The sequence below is a fragment of the Aulostomus chinensis genome, chromosome 24 (assembly GCF_037954235.1).
Source record: "Aulostomus chinensis isolate RoL2024-O1b breed Wild chromosome 24, RoL_Achi_v1.0, whole genome shotgun sequence".
Lineage (NCBI taxonomy): Eukaryota > Metazoa > Chordata > Actinopteri > Syngnathiformes > Aulostomidae > Aulostomus > Aulostomus chinensis.
In genome coordinates this window covers 8,108,141-8,127,832 of record NC_141343.1, presented here as the reverse complement: position 1 = coordinate 8,127,832, position 19,692 = coordinate 8,108,141, and the positions used below count along the sequence as shown (strand labels likewise).

The 19,692-nt window shown below is 43.4% G+C and overlaps 1 long non-coding RNA gene across 1 annotated transcript in view; it reads left to right on the top strand.

Annotated features, from left to right (window-relative positions):
• LOC147238627 (uncharacterized) overlaps positions 1–19,462 on the top strand; it is an 80,935-nt gene extending 61,473 nt beyond the window's left edge. Inside the window, exons 3-4 of the long non-coding RNA XR_015111907.1 lie at positions 14,172–14,276; positions 16,268–19,462. This is a non-coding gene — a long non-coding RNA (uncharacterized LOC147238627). The remainder of the gene's footprint in view (positions 1–14,171; positions 14,277–16,267) is intronic.
• The last annotated feature ends 230 nt before the right edge of the window (positions 19,463–19,692 follow it).

Genomic DNA, 19,692 nt, shown 5'->3' with positions numbered 1-19,692 from the left:
CGTCCGGTATAATCCACAACTTCTTTATCCAGCCATGTGCCAGACTACACACTAACCACAACCCTTCCTGCTTGTCGCCACCGTGATTGGGCGAGCCACAGCGAGTTGGTTCAACCGAATGTGCCAGCAGGACGTGCTCGGCTGCGCTCGTGTAACTTCAAGATTTGCAAGTAGCTTGTTTTTAGCACAAATCAAAGTCTTTGTAGATTCCCGAGTTTACGGCTGAATAAAGAAGACGTGGACTATACCGGATGATGCACTTCAGAAATCACAAATTGACATTTTTGGACAGTTTGCTCTTCCTAGCTATCGGTTGCTATTAGCTTCAAGCTAAAAATACATGTCTGGCTCTTTCTGCATTCTTGAGTCACAAATAAGTGTGTTTTGGGGGTGGGGTGGGGGGGGGGGGCTGAGCGCAAGCTTTGGTCTTATCACTTCATTTTTTTGGACTGCAACTGATGATTATTTTCATCAGTGATTAATCCGGAGATTATTTTCACTCATATTTAATGATTTTTTTTCAGTCTTTGAAATGTCATGATTTTTTGGGGGGGGGGAGGGGGGGGGGGACAACCAAAACCAAAGACTCTTCATTTTCTGATGTAAGTCACAAAAAGAACAGCAGATGGTTTTATTTTAGATTTGATATAACAAGGAAGTTGTCTTTTTTACAAATGCTCAAGGGCATTATTCACCATAATCCATGTACTTCTTAAGCCATGAGCATCAAGCCAAAAACACGTAGCTGGCTCTTTCTGCACTTGGGATTCGCAAGTAAGTACACGAGAGAGGAAAAAAAACACCTTCATGTAAGGCAAAAAAGGTGAAATACCTCTTTAAAACTGACTACAACAAAGCAATACACTGTATATGTCCAGTTATTTCGGACAAGCCTGCAAAATCCTTGTGCGCGGTTCGTTTTTGTTTTTTTTTGCTCCAGCGGTTTGTCTGCCTGAAGTACTCAGTCACTCAAAGTGGAGATGTTGCTAAATCACCAATTGAACAAGAGGAAGAAAAAGAAAAACTGCACTCCATAATGTCGGCCAACGATTCTGATGCTTCATCACCTCCTCGGAGTTGCAATGATTCAGCCCGTCCTGCTCTCAGAGACAACGTGGTGCTGTTGTGCGCATACAAAGGTTCTCAAAGTGTTCCTATCGATTCATTCCGCCATTAGCCCCCTCCACATCGCCAGATCCCTAAAAGCTATTACTGACATAGGACCAAGTGTCATTAATTGAGTTTAACAAATATCCTTTTTAGTTTAGTCATTGTGATTCACGACGTCTCCTGCAACGCGTGTCATAACACATCGATATCTGAAGTGTTTAAGAAACATAAAGCGGCAGCAGAGGAAGACAACTGTCTAACCCATCCACCGATATTGTTCAGATGATGAATATTTATAGACAGAAAATGACTAAACGGCATTCTTTTATTTTTGGAGCTCGGCTCTTCGGTGTTTGCACAGTAGTCAGGGAGAGTGAAACTCATCAAATTCAGGGACAATTGATTTTTAATGGGGGGAGAAAAAAAATTGCATAAAGGTAAATTATGATGTTTTACCTCCACTAAGGAGGGAATGTGAGCACGCAAGCATGTAGTTATTTGTTTGCTTTTCAGCAGTCGCGGCTGCTGTAAATCATCACGGTTCTGGATCTGATTTCGATGTCAGCGTTGGTATCACTAAAATGTGTGCAAGCAAAATTTGGGAGTATTTTTGGAGTATTTGAGCTCGAGGCTCAAGTATTGAATTTATGGAGATGGTACATCCGAATTCTGGATTGTGATTCAGAAGACTTGTTTCTAGTGGTTGGATGTCGACGACACTGTACTCCCTGTACCGAATCATCACCGTACTGCAGGTGAACTCTCACCGAGTCCTTCCTAGTTTTCCTCTTGAACCTCCATCAGTGGAGTCGGACACAACATAAAGCTAACGTACTTTATGACCTTGATTTGAAACAAAACCTCCAGGAATCCGAGCAGCAAAACCGAAACAAGGAGCTGAGAAATGCTAAATTAGTAAAACCTGCTCCCGACCTTTCGCTAATCCAAGCAAAGCAAGGGGGCTGATAACGAACAGGTTATTTTAATTGGTTATTTAATCTTGACAAAAAGATGTGCAGTAACCTTTTTTATTTTTTTAAATTCAATATATATTATTGCCAAATATCACAAAAATGCTTCAAAGCACTGCACATAAAAACAAAAATCACAAATTAGAGCAATAAAAGGAACATAAATTTCGAAAAAAGTTCATAAAAGTGACGTCGATGACAGCTTGGCATACAAAGTATCCAAGTCAATCCCTCCAGGATTCTGCGTGATGGTCAAAGATTTTTGTTTTTGTTGTGACTTTTCTTCAAAACTTAGACCTTTTTTTTTTGCTGTTGTTGTTATTTTTCTTTTTTTTTGCAGTAAAATTGCGAGAACTTTAAAAATTCACAAATGAACCCACTTGCTACCACCCTAACTACTTCACGACCACAATAATCATATCAAATCACGTCCTTTGTCAATGGGTGTTCTACGTCACCGGAAATTGAGTTCGTTTTGTTTTCTAAATTTTCCAAAAAGCCTCCTGATGTAAAAATCGGTGTATCGATGCTGATTGAATTATAAATCATAAAAAAAAAAACAGGGATTCTCTTGTAAAAATGACGAATTGTTCGCACTTAAACTGATGACTTTTGTGAGGAAAGTGCGCGAAATAAGAAAGAGAACAAGCCGAGTTTTGCTGATTTTGCATTCATTCACGCCACTGCAGAATCGCGACTTCCTGGAGGGACCGACAAGATAAAAGCAGGAACGTGGTGCACTGACATTTATGAAACCCAACATAAAATCAAGTGCACAGAGTGTCCAGAGTTTTTGTATTTCCTTCTTTTTCCTTTTCGTCCACTTTTGTCCTTGGTTCTTCTGTATCCAGTTCGGACTGATTCATGCGCCGCGTGTCCAGTCCCCACACGTTATCCACACTCATCACACCGACTCTCTCTGCAAATAATCCATGATAGATATGCTACCACACCCACCGATACATCTTTGTCATGAGAGGACTCTGGATTTCATTTTCTCCTTCTATTACCCACAAGATAATGATCAGCAGCTCTGGCTTGCTGAGAAAACTGTAAACACACCAAACTTTTGTGAATTTTCACTTTAGTTCAAGTCTGCAGCGTTTGGACGGAAGTCCGATCCGCAGCAGTGGATGGTAATTGATTGTAATCAAAATGTAAAGTAAGCCTGAGCTGTCTCGCTAATGGATTTAATAGTTTATTTGTCTGGAGAGGTGAATCAATCTTAAAATATTGACGGTAGGATCCTGCAGGATTAAAGACGGGCCAAGAGGTCGAAGGGCAAGCCCCGCGTGTTTGCTGCAGGAGGGCGAGTGCTGGGATAAAAGTCCTGGGTTCTAAGCAGTTTAGCATATTGAATGGAAATTAACCTTTCCGTGAAGTAGCGCCCAAGACAAGCAAATCCTCTTTCATTTGTTCATTTGTTCATTAGTCCGGGGAATGACGAGCTGGGGTGTTGCAGTGATATTGCTGAAGTTTCCCAAAGACAAAATAAAATAAAATAAAATCTCACACGTTCAGCCATTAATATTGGATGGTTCTCATTTTGAAATGCAAACACGACAAATTAAAGTGTTTATAGGCTCAGTGTGAGTGAATAAAAGGGCTCACTATCAAAGTTATGTGTGTGCTTTTCCGTTGCCGGGTTCCGCTGTGAATATTTCCTGGAGGATAATACGGGATCAAGCGCTTATGATATTGACGTAGAGGAGCACGACGGTGATGGAGGGTCTCAGTAGTTAGCAGGCCCCGGTGGAGCACAAAACAATCATTTCTCTTTCAACCAGCATCAGAACCAATCAATTGCAGATAATAAAAAAAATACTCAAGTGAATAAATTATGGATTTTTGAGTGCTTTCAGAACCTCTGCTTTCATCCTATGTATGCATGTGCCATCTTTTCCTCAGGACACATAGCTAAAGCGCGACCCCGTCCAGCTACGTGCTGCAGCTGACCGTGCAATCAACACGGAGCACTCACCTCCGTTTGCAGAATTAGAAGTGAAATCTCTGATTGTACCATTAAAGAGGGCCTTCATTATGACTTAGCAAGGACAATTTGCATGCTCTATTCCACAGAATTTGAATGAGGCCCCAATCAATTATACTCATTATCCAGGCAACTGATTGGCATGTGGTCAGACATGCACCCTGCAGAGGTAGCGCCGCGGTAACCGGGCGGCTAACAACGCACACACAATATAAATATAGAAGCCGACCCTTCCCTTACACGTGTGCAAATATGTCAGGCATCGACACATGAGAAAGAAACAGTGCGTGTCTCGCTGTCTCAAGGAATTAATTAGTCTTTTATTTGTAGCCGGGTTTCTTTGTTTTGTTGTTTCTTACCCTCAAATATGTGTGAATGTGTTGTTTCACCCGGGGTATATTTAAAATGATAACGACACCTTTAATTAAAGCATTTCTCTATCTGGAGTTGATACAAGAAACAGCCTGTAATTGTTTTTTTTTTTGGATGATAACAGTGAGGATATGTTTCTTTCTCTTTATATGAAGATTAATGACAATGCATGCAACAAGTAATCCACACGTGCCCACACACACACACACACACACACACACACACACACACACACACACACACCATCTATTGCATTTTAGAGTCCACAAAAGTTAATGAAGTAAAAACTTGTATTATGAATTTTGAGTTCGATTTTTGAAGCAAGAGAAATCCAGGACCCTGCTTGAGCATCTCACACTCTGGTGTTCGGTCAAGCTCAGGCTTCCTTCCTCGTTTCAAGACGGTGCGAATGACGTTTTCATGCCAAGCGCCCTCACTCTTTAACGAGCAAATGAACCTTTGCTCCATCTGTGCCCGCTGGTGCTTCAGGATGTTAATGAGGTGTGATCTGACGCAACCGTGGCGCATTGCTACTCTGGAAAACCAAAAAAACCTCGGTGTCTTTGGTCCAAGGGGTTCGGATATGAAATGCTGTTAATGCACTCGGTGCATCAATCAGACAAGCAGATGCCAGCGGCCTGGCGTGGATGCCTGCTGCTGGGGTAGATGACGCGCTCACGCCCGATCACCTGGCGCACAACAGGTCCGCTTCTTCTCCTTTTGTTGATGAGTGCGCGCCACCGAAATAGCAACATGCCAGAAACCTGGGCTTTAAAGACAGGTGGCTCGCCGATTGGTTTGAGTGATGCCACGCCAGAAACACACGTAGGAACGATTGGGTTCTAATGACTGCCTCTTTGCGCCATGGCTTGTGCTCTGATTATTCGGTGATTAGGCTGGTGGTTCGCTGAATTTTTTTTATCATTATTCACGAAAAACAGCTCCTCTATCACATTCACACTTGGATAAAAAGGGTCTCTCGACGATCTGGTAGGTTGAGGCAACAAAACAAACGAAAAAAAACAACCCAGCGTAAATTACGGTTGAGGAAAAGATTAGAAGATTAGATTAGAAATCAATGACAAAAAAAAAAAAAAAAAAAATTGTGATCTTTAAACACATGTGAAGATGATAATTTCCCGCCCTGGTAGTTCAACCGTCTGTGACAGTTGAAGGTTAAACGGGAGACCAGAGACAAAAATAGCCCGCCGTTTGGATGTAATCATGACTTCAAATGTGAAGGTGTATGATTTCTTTTTCTCTCTCTCTCTCTCTCTCTCTCTCTGTCTCTCTCCGAGCTTATCAGGGAATCTCTCCCGGTGATGTACTGCGACTACTGGCAGACGCTGAAGGTTGCTCCCGCCTACACACACTGAATCTGTATTGTAAATGAGAAAAGCCTCACCCACCACCTAAGTTTTAAGCATTAATCAGAATATAAGCGACCTGCTAAGGGTTGTTTTTATTTATGTAGCTTCCATTGAATCCCCCAGTGAGTCTCCCCTAACAGCCAGGAAGAGGCGCTTGCGAACATCGCGCCCACCGATACTTTGCCAACTAGAGGGATGCCTTGGCAGTTATCAGATAAGGTTTCCGTGTGGTTTGCCTCGCCAGACTGCTTTGCTAACACAGGCTCAGCTAGGCTGCAGGGCAGTAGCAGCTCTCGTGAGTACATCCGAGATCACGCCGCTATTGGCAGGTTAAACGACTGGACCGGAGCCAAATGCACGATGGCCTGCTCTAAAATCAGTTTGCCCCTCTGGCGAATCCGCTCCTGAAGACTTTGGAGATGGAAGCTGGTCAAAAAAAAAAAGAAAAGAAAAGAAAAAAAGACGGTCTCGCTAATCAAGGTTGGATTAACCTCTGTCTCCTTAGATAGATATTTGTAGCCTCAATTTGAAGCACGCGCCGCTCATGTTTTGTGCATTAAACCACAAATACCATGATTGCTTTTCCTATTTGCACTCGTCTGTGGAGAGTTGTTCTTGTTGACAGAGCTATTAGTCTTTGAGATACCACAAAATTCATCATAGTCACCCTGCGGTTGTTTCACAAATTCATCATTTCATTACTTTTCCTCAGAGGGTGGCGGCGGCGGCGGCGTGAGGAAAAGAGGGAGGTAGAGGAGACACTAGGTTTGTGATAACATCGAATTCCCTGAAGAAAAAGCAACGGTGCTGTTCGGGTGTGGCGTTTAGAGTCAAATCTTCAGTAATCACCAAAACAAGGACAGGAATTAATATGTAGATTCATGAGCGCTCGCTACGAGGACCTAAAAAAGATTTTCATTACATCTTGATCAGAAAGCCATTTATCTTAAGGCTCTCAATAAGTCGCGTCCCCTAATCTGTCGGACAGATAATTAATATCTGCTTATTGAGTAAATGAAAGTCATTATCTTGATTTCCTTCAGATAATTTATCTGCCTGTGCTTCACACTTTAATGGCGGAGACAGGTATTGATTGGAGTCTTGATATACGCTCTCAGGCTTGTTTTGACATATTTAGCTGTAAGGTCAAGGTGTTCTCCGTAACAATGAAAACAAATGACAACGTTAAGACAACGCCGCGATGATCTGCTCCGATTCGACCAATCCATCTTATGCTTTTCTTCTTTTGAACAATCAAAAACGCTCCTCTTTTCTTCTGTGACAATGCCCCCACATCACAACGAAGCCCACTCTCAAATGTAGATCAAAACTCCGCACGCATCAAGATGAGAAACCATGGCAACCGACATACATACATTGATTGCTACATGCACTATGCAGGCAGTTAAAGTGCTTTTTTTTTCTTCTTCTTCTTCTTCTTCTTCTGTCTACTAAAACACATACATCGGCTCAGTGTTTTAGATGATTTGGCTTGCTAATGGCTAATTTTAGCATAATTTGACAAATGTCTTCGTACACAAAGCCGGTCAAATACTGCTTAAGGCTCCAATAATGGCTTCTATCATTGGCAGAGAGCAGACAGTCTGAGCCAGACAGCAGCTGTTACACAAGAGCCACAGACTCAACAAGAAGCCCGATGAGCATTTCTGCTAATGTTTCATGACAGATCAAACTTCCAAACAAATCTTGTCCTACACCTGCGCTCGGTGAATTGGCAAGTGCAAGGCGAATGTCAGTTTGCAGGCGTGCTAGCTAATTAGCAAACACATTAACAACATGTTACTGCAAATGTCATTTGTCTCATTAGATGCCAGTGCGGTCATTATTCTTCAACATCCCTGTCAGCTTCGCACTTTCTGCCACGGTTAATCTACATTGTTTCTCTTCAATACGCTTCCATCAACGTGTTTTCACGCACGTTTTGAAGCGTTGGATTAAAAAAAATTGTGTCTTCGATGTCAAAATTTTAATTAGAATCAAGACGATCTCCAAAAAACAAAACAAAAAAAACACTCCCAGTAGGTATCGTTTGACAGCCGAGAGGTACAAACCTGCCGCAGTTCAAGAGGAGGAACACAAAGACAGAAAACACGAGCAAATTAAAAACCAAATTGTTCAATTGGAACACACTCGTTGTAAATACTCACAACACAACGAATTTCAACAACTGCACTGCAACAACCCAAAACACTAAAACTATGGAAAAAGCATGGAAGTTAAAATCAAACACAGACAGAGCAGAAGTGCTGCAAATCCGGCCGCTGCGGCGGTAGTGCTCCAGGCCACTGGGGGCAGCGTTGAGAGGGACGTTTGGGAGCCCAGAGGACACTGGATAAGAGAATCTAAGCGATTTACCTCTCAATTTGCACTTTCAAGTTTTCCCAATGCTTCCAAAAGTCCATCTCTCTCTTCATGGAGTGTTTCCTTTGTGGCAAGAGGCGTTACAGCGTTTCTACTCCAAAGACACAAAGGAGACCAGTGATTTTTTATTTATTTATTTTTTAAGGGTTACACATGAAAATAGCCTCAAAGCCTCAAAGGGCTTTCACACAGCTGTATCGCCATTTTTACTTCAGTGCATTTTCTTGAGCGATGCAAAATAATAATAAATAATAATAAATAACACTTCAAATCAAAGGAGGAATCTTTATTTCTCCGTTCACAACAATTTGTAGGATATTTATCTGTGTGCGTTGTGGAAATGAGAGTCCAGCTTTTTCGGTGCTCGACTGAATATTATCACAACAATTATTTCCTGTAGAAAATGGGTTATTTTTTTGTTGTTGTTGTTTTTTTGAATCATTTGTGATTTTTTTTTTTTTTTTACTCCTCCATAAAGAATACACACTGGTATTTCCAAATACTCACTCTTTAAATGTCACGCTGATGTGCATGAATGGTCACTGATTCAAATCCTTTCAGTCAACTTCAAAGCTGTTATTGATGGAAATATAAAAATGTAATTAGTTTGCTTTTATGTAAAAAAAATAAATAAATAATCTCCGAATAATCGCCGGAGGCCTTTATTTTCTTGAAGCGGGGTGTGTTTAGAATATCAGCAGCTGAATTCTTTGTGGCTGGGATTTAAAGCATTTCACTGCATGGGGCGTCCAAATTTAAAACAAAAAAAAAAATTCTAATTTTTGAGGTCATTTCAAACAAAATGTCTATCATTTACATTTGAAGTAAAGTATGCTAATGTGTTCCTCGCTGCGTTTTTGGACGGTCCCGCAGCGTCACGGAAAGAATGTTTTTGCCTGAAAAGCTTATCATACGGTTCTTATGTTTCATCCCCTCCTTTACTTGGGGACTCTGCTGAACAGAGCGGTGGTGACTCCGTATCCCCGTCCCACTGTGAGCCCTCTGGGATGGGTTTAGTCTCTGATGCTTATCACCCAGGTGGACATCCAGCCAGAGAGAGCGGGGCCGGTGTCCCTGCTGGCGAGCCTCTGGCCGGGCGCCTCGGCTCGGCTGCTCCCTGTCGTCTGGCTCAGCGGGTGGTGCTGCGATCGGTGCTCGCTGACAGGGGTTGTCCTTCTGCCCGGCGGAGGCAGGGCTAGGAGTAAAATCAGCGTGACTTCTCATCTAATGGGCCAAGGCATTACTGTGAGAGTGCGCCATTGTTGTTCACACTTGTGTCCAAAAGCGAAGCAAACATACAGTTGGCGGCTGGCAGAGCTGTGTGGGATGTTCATGCCTCAGGTCTCCATTCAGACCCAGCAAACGATGCCGCTCTCCTTTATCCTGGATCCTAATGTGACAGATAATACTTTCTTTAGTGTTGACCTTATCTTTGTTCAGGTTGAACGGGGTATTAATTCTTGTTCTGTGGTGTGATATGTAACCCCACAAAAAAATGGTTGGGTCTGTGATGGCTCAGAACCGTCCTAAAGGCTCTCTGAAACCGCTATGTTACCATGTTGGGTTTAGAATGCGTCGTTTGTCCCTATTGGCGTCGTTTCTGACCTCATCTGGCAACCTCATTATTTATGCAAGTGCATGAGTTGACGGCGATCGGTTGCCGTTGTTTATCTGGCAACCTCATGTCACTACTACTCGGTGATTGGCTGCCCTCACTGTCACTGAAAAGAAGGTACTCCCACTTTCTCAGCTAACTGTCGCCGGTGCTAAGTGTGACTGCTACTGTCAATTGACAACATTCCATATCATACAACAACATTCATAAGATAAGATACCAAGTAGCCACGGCCCATTCGCGGATCCAGCCGTATATGCAGTGGCGGGGTGGCCGTCGGGAAAACCGGGAGTTTTCCCGGTGGCCTGGTCCCTTGGTAGCCTGCCTGGCTGGCGAGACTCCTTCCCCCTCAAGCCAGGCCAGGCCAGCTAACGACAGACAGCACAGATAAAACAAAGGTCTCAATGCATTCAATCAATCTGCTCAGTCAGTGCTGCTGCAGTCTGCAGTTTGTGTCGTGCGAGCGAGCGACACGAGAGAGCTGCACTCACTCGGCTCGCTCGCATAATCACCCCCTCCCAAAATATGTCGAAGGGGCGTGTGTGAAAGGGGTGGGTTCGGTGTGTGTGAGTGGGGGGGGCACTGACTGAACTGTGACGTAACACTTCAGCCAAAAACGCATTGGTCCATTTTCCCGCGGCGATTCAAAAAAGGGGAGATACTTCAAACAGAGGTTATGACACTGCCTCACACTTCGTGTGTCTTCCCCACAACTGGGGGACTTTGAAGAAACACCAAAAACACGAAAACTTTGATTTTCATTCAAGGGGACCTTTAAAGTACGGCAGTGTCGCAACAGAGGGACAAACCTCACAAAGCAATGCTAAATATTTTGGCCTGTTAGCTCAGTGAATAAGTGCTTTTCTGATGGCATCAAAAGCTGGAAATTTCCCAAAACAATTAAAATCTGGCAACAGTGCATCGCAGTTGTACGACCATGTGATTTGTGCCTGTAACAGCGGCCTTGATCTTTGACCACCAAAGTCTTATCAGTTCATCCTCAAGTCCCAGTGGATGTTTTAGCCTGTTTTGAAAAAAAAAAAGAAAAAAAGAAGCTCCCTCCAGGTTTTCCTGGAATACCGCATTATCCCTGACATCCCAGTGGACAGTTTTACTAAATTCTGAGCCATTCCCTCATGGCGTTCCTGAGATATCGGACCAACAAACAACTTGAAGACATCATGCCTCCAGTCCACAGCTGCGCAGAATCATTCAAAAAAAAAAAATGTTCTTGTGCCAAATATTAAAAATTCATTTGTTTTCCCCTTGACAACTTTGACCCAGTCGATTTAGAAACCAAAAACAACCTGGAAAAGAGTGGGAACAGCTCACTTCCTTTTCAAAGATTCAGCTCCTCTAAAACTGAATACTCAGTGTTCAAGTCACGGACAAGCAGTCAGACAGAAAAACGGTTGTTTCCTAAAAACTTGGGATTTCTTTCCTCCTTTCTCCTTGTGCATGTGTTGAACAAACCAGACTCAATGTACAAATCTGTGAGATGTAATACAGGTATATTTTCAAAATGGTGGTCGACGTGACGTTCATCGACTTCCCTTTTTTTCAAACGGCATTTATGCGAAGGGAAGCTACGTGCCTACGTGCCTTTTTATCCCCATCATTGTCCCACAAAACAATTGCAACTTTCCAAACTGAGAGTGATTCCCGAAGACCTGCCTCTCATTTTTGACAGCTGTCGAAGGCCAAGACAACCTCTTTTTTTCTTTCTGCTTCATTAAAACCGCGCGTCACATCACATGTAACGGCGTCTTCTGACAAAAAAAAAAAAAAAAAAAGCAACAACAAAAAAATGCCCTGAGTTAGAAACGTACCCAATTTACATTTCAAGTGTTCGCTTAAATGCTCGGCCAATTCAATGGAAAGATGACACGCTAGCGGTGCAACGGGGAGTTTGTTTTGTAGAGAATGAAAAAGAAATCGTAGCACCTACCACTACAACTGATGGTTGAGGGTAACTTCTGTCTCTGGACCATCTGTGTCCTGTTTGCAGAAGTCAAAATGTGAACCACAACACAGATTCACAATATGTCCGTCTTTGTTTTTCGACAGAAGCTGAGTGAGAGGGGGGAAATATTGAAGGCCTTTAGGAAGCAGATGTTTGGTCTGTCTAATACTGAGGAGCTACGTGATATTTAGGATCTCCTCTTTCCCATCTGCCAGGCCCCCTCGGGGTTGGAGGGGCGGCGAGAGTTTGCGGTGGTGGGCAACACTTGCTAGACAGTGACAGGAAGCTTTATCTCGACATCTCTGTCTCTCGCCCGCATTAGATCTTCCCCCCTACGTTGGAAGAGCTGTCACGCCACGGTTTGCCGCTCAACTCGTCTGCACCCCCCACCGCCACCTCCTTGGCGTTATATAAGCTGCCACCCCTATCACTAAGACCCATCAGAAACCCTTACACCCTCAACACACACACACACACACGCACACACATCCAGAGAGCCACGGCTCGAATGAGATCTGGCTGCTGTGGATGTGCCCAGTAAAGAATGCTATAGAATATGTGGGTGAATGAGGTCCAATGCAATGATAATACCGAGTCCAAAGCAATTTCCGCCTTTGTTCCCAGCACCTCCGCCTCTGTATCGGACATAACATCCTGAGACGGCGGAGATTGGTGGCCAGGATGCTGAATTTTTCATGAGGCAGGAAAGGTTAGATAAGATCCTCCCACGTACTGGAGATAGTGCACTCACAGATCTGTCTTTGGAGCCGAACGGTAAAAATAAACGTGAATGGGTGAGATTTTTGAATGTGACCCCTCAAAGAGTCCGAGATTTTACGGCTAGGAAGAGTTGGGGGGGGGGGGGGTAGTGGAAGTTCTGTGTCCAAATGTTTCCTTCCAGTGATACACCGTGCTGCTTCAGCAGGCTTCTGGAAATAATGAGTGTAGTTTCAATGAAGAATTTGTCTTCATTCATTTTGCAGAAGTGTCATTGCTTACATCCTAAACACTGCGAAGACACTCAATCACTCTGCAAAGGGGCCGGGGCTAAACGGATAAATCATTCAAATGGATGACAAAACTATTTTTTTTTTTTTTTCAGGTTGAATTTCAGCTTTTTCTTTTTCTTCAGCTGTTACCGGTCCACCGAAGGAAATGTGCTGTTGAATGAATAAAACACAAGAAAAAGACACTTAGAAAAACAAAAGTGATTGCAAAAGGAAATGTCTTTGTTTTGATGGTATTTTTTTCTTTCTCATGAAAGGACATAAATATAAAATTACCACAAAAGAAATAACTGGGCCGTATAAATGAGTAAGTCTTTAAGGGGGGGGGGGGGGGGGGCCCTGAATGTTTCTTTTGTGATTCTAGAAATGCCAAATTTTTGTTTTATGCCTCCATGATACGTCACAGTGACTTTGACATTTTACTTTCGACCGCCAACACCTTTTCAGGTCTTCTGTCGGTTTTAGCTTGAACCCAACCGGACTGTATCACTCGTCACAACCACGGAAGCTGGTTTTTTGCAACTGGCGACCGCGTCTGTCTCCCGCTCAGGTGATCATGAGGTCGAAGCCGATACAGGGCAGGGGTGGCCTGCGTGACGCTAAATATTGGTCACAGTTGTAATCATGGCAATTGAATATACATTTAGAGAACTTTAGAAAATCAGGCACTTTATGACTGGTTGGTCGTGCTGGGTTTAAGGTTTGATCAGGTTCAGGCACGAATAAACCCTTTGTTAGGTTGAGGAAAAGATCAGGCTTGGTGTTAAAATATAGATTTTTAACGTCAGAAATCCCAGATGCGTAATTCATAGGACTAATTACAGTGGCATAGCACAGGATCTTTCTGTGTGAGTCTCCATGTTCTCCCTGTTCCTGTGTGGGTTCTCTCTGGTACTCCAGCTTCCTCCCACAGTCCAAAGACATCAAGAGGGGACGAGGCTGATTGATACTCTAAATTGACCGTAGGTGTGACTGTGAGTGTGAATGGTTGTCTGTCTCTATGTGTTGGTCCTGTGATGGACTGGCGACCTGTCCAGGGTGAACCCCGCCTCTCACCTGAAGGCTGCTGGGATAGGCTCCACCCCCCAAGACCCTTAACAGGATAAGCGGAAGAAAATGGATGTATTCCTTGAATATCGTCTGAACAAAACCGATATCAACAGGGTGACAGTGACCTTGCCATTTGCCTTTCGTCCTTCAACATCTTTTCATTTCAACCATGAGTCCCGGTGGACACTTGAAGCAAATTTGAAGTAACACTTCAATACTTATTAACCGATTGAACCAATAATAAAAAAAAACAACAACAGCAAGGTTTTATCTACTGTGTGATGTCAGCACGGTTGAGTTTTTGTCTGCATGCTTGGTAAAGGAATGTCTTTGCATTTCAGGGACGATACGTCTCTTTCACTGAATTGGTGGTTTGTGGAGGAAGAAGATTACAGCCTGAGAAACAACTCCGGAACCGCCCTTGGAGGAATCCCACCCCTGGAAATGTGAGTGTGATGGCGGGAAGGGTTGATGTTAGACCCCCTAAATGCTCCCTTGGGCTTTTTGTCTCGGCAGGGACATGACTAATATTTCCATAATCGCTGAAAAGCCCAGTGACTTGCAGGCCCAGATGAAGCGGACACCGTGTTTTAAGCTCTGAATTGTAAAGGTCAGTGGCTGCTCCTCAAACATGTATAAAGAGCCGCGCTGCCATTTCCAGTTGCATTCAAAAGCCACACGTTGCAGTCTTTTGTCAGTGGGAATGAGCTGCTTTGGTCCTCTCATCTAAGAAATCAGAAGGCCACAGGAATGTGAATAGTGTTTTTTCTCCGACTACTTCGCTAAGGTGTATAGGTCTGCTCTCACTTGGCAGTAATTTGATCCTATGTGTTGAGTGTGTTTTGGTCCAACGTGCGTGTGTGCGTCCATCCTTCCACAATTATCACACGTATGAGTGTTTGCAGCGACACCCAACAACCTCGTTTTTTGTTGTTGTTGTTGCTGTTGTTTTTTGTTATTTTCCTGGCAGCCCACTGAATCAGTTCCATCTCAGCTCAACCTCTTACCGCCTCACCGGAGGCCCTTCAGTTGAGGACATGTTTTGACCCACAGGTCCACAGTGAATTAAGCTTGCATGACACCAGCAGTAATCAAGAAATGACATTCCATTTGTGTTCAACTCTGCTTGTTAAACTGACCATTAACCAGCTCTGGCTCACCGCCGGTGTGGTGGCTATTCATGACGTGTGCCAAGTCCGTTTTTAAACCCCCCCCCCCCCCCTTTTCTCTGCAAATACTGATTAGAGGACTTTTATTGGAGTGAGCTTTTCATGTTCCACACAAAAAAAAATGACCTTTGAGTGCTTTTCAGAGTTGAAGTGTTGTCAAAGCATAATGTGGGAGGGTGAGTTGACGGGTATGTAATTTATGGGTATGCGATGATTTTTTATTTTTTTTTAAATTTCACATTGATGGAGGAAAAGAGAGAAAAAAAAAAAAAAGGTCTGTAAATTCAAAACTTTCAAAGCTTGGAGTCTCTTTATCGCCTTTTTGGTGTATTTTTAAGGCTTGATTTTTGTTAAAGGCACCGGAGAAATAAGATAACATGATCCGAAGCTTCTCCTGCTCCCTCTTCACCAGAAAACAGACAGGCTTGTGGGTGAGGTTGAAGCGGGGGGGAGGCTCAGGGTTTCTGGGCATCTTTGACGGGGGGACGAGAGGTGAGGAGAAGCTCTGAAAAGCAAAACTGCTGCATTTTTAATAATTCTGATGAACAATTCAGTCTTATGTGGAGGGAAAAAAATCATGTTCTTGAGGCTTTGGCCACAGATCCTGTAACCCTTAAGCTCATTGTACCATATTAGAGATCCCTTTGATAATGGTCAGAACTGCCAGAGCAAAGACGCCGTAACTATACCAGCGGGGGCAGATATTCACCTCCTCTGACGCTCAAGGACGCATTTGGTATAAGCAGGCAGTCCACATGACTTGTCTGATGACCGCGGGGGAAGAAAAAAAAACCGCTTCAATAAATATGCATGTTTTAGCAATATGCCGTGCAGTCCACAGAGGAGGGTGAGTGCACAGAGGCTTGTAAATCTAGAGAGGACACAGGTCATGTTGTTGCTGCCGTGATTAGACGTTTCTCTCGCTCTGCTGACCTCTGAGAGTCCGAATGGTCACAGCCAAGGTAGAGCGAGGCTATAGCTCGCACACAAAATGAGGCAACGCACATCAGAGTCATACAGTATGTCAGAGCTTCTGGTATATCAGGGCAGAGATTGTTCAGTGATAATACGAGTGTCCTCGGAATGAGGTTTCAACTACCAGACAGATTCGTCAAATTAAAATTCCAAATATAATAGGATCGACGAAATAAGGGGTTTGAGATGCATACTTAGTATTCCATCCACCCATCCATCTTCAAACAATTATCTGAAATCAAGTCGGGGAGGTAGCAGCTCCAGAAGTAAACCCTTAACTTCCCTTTTCCCAGGTCACATCGACCATCTCTGACGGGGGACTCCCGGGGCATTCCCAGGCCAGCATGGAGGTATCGTCCCCCCACCAGGTCCTCCATCTGGCCTACAGACTCCTCCTGCCTGGCCCAAGGCGTGGTTTCCTTACTGAATCGATGCTGGTACCGCCTCAACTGGTTCTTTTCTACGCAAAGGAGCAACACCTCTGCTCAGAGTATCAGATGACCGAACTTCTCACCTTATCCCTACGGGAGACACCAGCCATCCTCCTGAGGAAACACATTTCTGCCGCTTGTCCTCGAAATCTGGTGCTTTTGGCCATGATCCATGCAATATGGAGTAAGAGCAAAGACTTGACCGGCAGATCAAGAGCTTTGCCTTCTGGTTCAGCTCTCTTTTCATCGGTGCGGTTGAGTGAATGCAAGACCGCCCCCGCCGCTCGGATTCTTCAGCCCCTCTCACCATACTTAAACACCTTCGCTTGGGATAAGGACTCATTCCCTATCCGAAGTGGACAATCCAGCATTTTCCTGCCGCGCTGATCCTCATCCCAGTCGCTTGAAACTCGGCCGCGAACCGATCCAGGGAGCGCTGAAGGTCACAGGCTCGTGATATCATCAGGAGGGGGAAGTACAGGATCGCTCCATGTCTCATCTAAAAAAAGATGCATCCTAATTCACGAAACCAGAGGAGAAGCTAACAAATTTGATCAGATCCTTGATGATACACCTTTCTGATGTGCAAAGGGCAACGTAAAAAGCACTGAAATTACAGCGTATGAGCTGATTATGTCCTCAATAAGCTTGAACAAAATGACATGTTTGCTCTTTGAGACAGACGCGTCACTGTGTAACAGCACCACAATCACTCGGAGGCTGTGTGGAGACCAACAGAGTGTATTATCTAATCAAATCATTTAGCTCGTTTGATCCTGTGTGTGCGACTGTAACGCACAGGCATTATTTCATCGTTTTAAATTACAGACTCTTATATTAGAGGAGCTTGTGAGGGAATATTGCGTTCAAAACTACAGGGATTCTCAGCCAAGAAACCTCATTCTGTTGAGTTTATTTGCATGTAATATAACTTTTATTACTCACAAATATCGGAGAGGAGAGCAAAACATTGATTCCCTGTGCGCATCATTGTTCGTACTTCAACCCCAGCTCATAGAAACAAATGACACAAGCACGAAAATGATGAGAACTTCTTAACACTGTGTCAGTGGCAGCACGACATCTTTCAGATTTACGTGTCAGAACTATGGTAATAAGAGGGTATTTTTTCGCGGGGGACTGTGCAACGTGTGCCTTTTAAGGGGTGCACAGGAAGACCCACATTTAATTTCAGCACAAGTTGAAAAAGAAGAAAGGTAGAGAGACTCACATTGGGTGAGAAATGCATATGGGACTCCTTTTTTTTTATTTACGTGAATCTTTTGAGAAGCTTTTGCTGCAGGTAAGTATGGCCTCGCCCACCTGCCTGTTGAAAATTTGTCAAATACACAGGTATTAAAGCCGCAACGTGTTAAATGCCTAACACGACGAATTTAAAGCAGAGATGTGATGGCTTTACTGCACAAGGTCCGCCAAACCGTCGGAGCCATCAGTGCTGATTGGTTTAAGGCTGCTCCGTTGGTTCTACTCTTAACCCGATGCCACGTCGACTAGGATTCAGAATTCCGCAAACAGTCCTCAGTGAGGCGTGGCCAAATGCTCATCACTGGGTGAATTTAATCAAGCTGTGAATTATGGGTGTGGTGAACCAGGCGAGGGAACACGACCTAAACAGTCTTTCGATGATTGCGTACCGTCAATATTAGCCTGGTCCACACACTTTAGCTAGCGTTTCCTTGCTACAGCAAAGATTATGATTGGCTAATGTTTACTGCTCATATTACATTCTTGCTAACAAACAAGCTGTTGATCCATTATCAATCCATTATCATAATTGGCACCCTTTTTTTTTTTTAACCTGAAAGAATAATTGATTTTCATGAAGATGAAAAGCGGTGTGTTATTATAGGCTAAAGTTAGCAGTTGTGGATGATCTCCTGAACTCCTCATACATTCATAAATGATAAAAGCACCCAGCGTTTCAGGTGCTAGATGGATTTCTTTATTCATCAAATGAATGAAACCGCACACTTAAAACCTAAGTTAACAGATTTAATCGAAAATTGCCATCTTCGTCATTTCTATTTATCGACGTGAGATAGTTCGGGGGTGAGAGGGAGGAAAAAAAGGAAGCGTCTCAAGATGTTTTTTTGTGAAAATGAATGTGAAAAGGGGAGGGAAATATGTAGAGCTTATTCTTTAAATCGTGCCCTGCCTGCATTTTTGAACACTTTTCTTCATATTTCAAGACCCTTAGAATATTTTGGGCTCTGATTATGAAGAAAAAAAACCCAAAAAACTTGTCAATGCATCCATTGTTCTTTCATTTACACTTGAATGAGGGTTGGTTTCATTAAAAACAGTCATCAACGCTTCAAAATTCCCAAATGTATTATTTCCAGATATATTTTTATGTATTTAAATATTTCTTAAGCCGCAGACCACGAACCCTATTTGAGCCAAAAACAAAACCAATAAGAAATGGACTTTGAAGGCAAGGGATCCAAACACTCAACAAGTAAACCAACTTACTTCCGGATACAAGGACGCTTGCCACTCGTGACCCATCCTTCACATTTACATCAACTCGAAACACACCACCACTCGTGTTATATAAATATTTCCCTCTGAATATACATTGTCATTTGCACGTGTGTGTGTGTGTGTGTGTGTGCGTGTGTGTGTGTGTGTGCGCGTGCGCGTGCGAACAGAAGTCCCTCTTCTGTCGATCATATTGACGATACATGGCCTTCTCATTTCCCATGGGGGTAATCACTACATTTCCCAGTGATGCCTGCTTGGCTAAGCAGTTTTAATACACAAATCAATTTTGCATTACCCCCTTCTGGCTGTGAGTGCTCATAGTGTGATAGCCATGAAAAATTGATGGGCCATAGCATGCAGATTGCAAACCTAGTGAATCTTAAATCTGTCCGGGGTCTTTTTTTTGTTTTTTTTCTCTTAAACAAGACAATGTCAAAGGGGTGGCTTGACTGTTTGTTTTGCTCGTAGAGCTGTTGTTCCTCTTTTTTGACTCGGTGTTGAAAAGAGAGACAGACACTCCAGTGGAGAGAAACAATGAGGCGCGGCACGACAATAAAAAAAGATGAGGGATGTGAGGAAACACAGAAAGCAACCAAAAAACAAAAAAAAACAGAATAAAAATGTTTTTGTTTACCCCGAATGACACCCGCACAACCCCAGACGATACACGCAAATGTTCTTCCAACTTCTCTGAAACATCTGGAATATAATGACCAATATCTTAAAGAGCATTTGCTTTTGCCACAGCAATTATATTGTGTCATTTGGCGAACCGCTTCGTA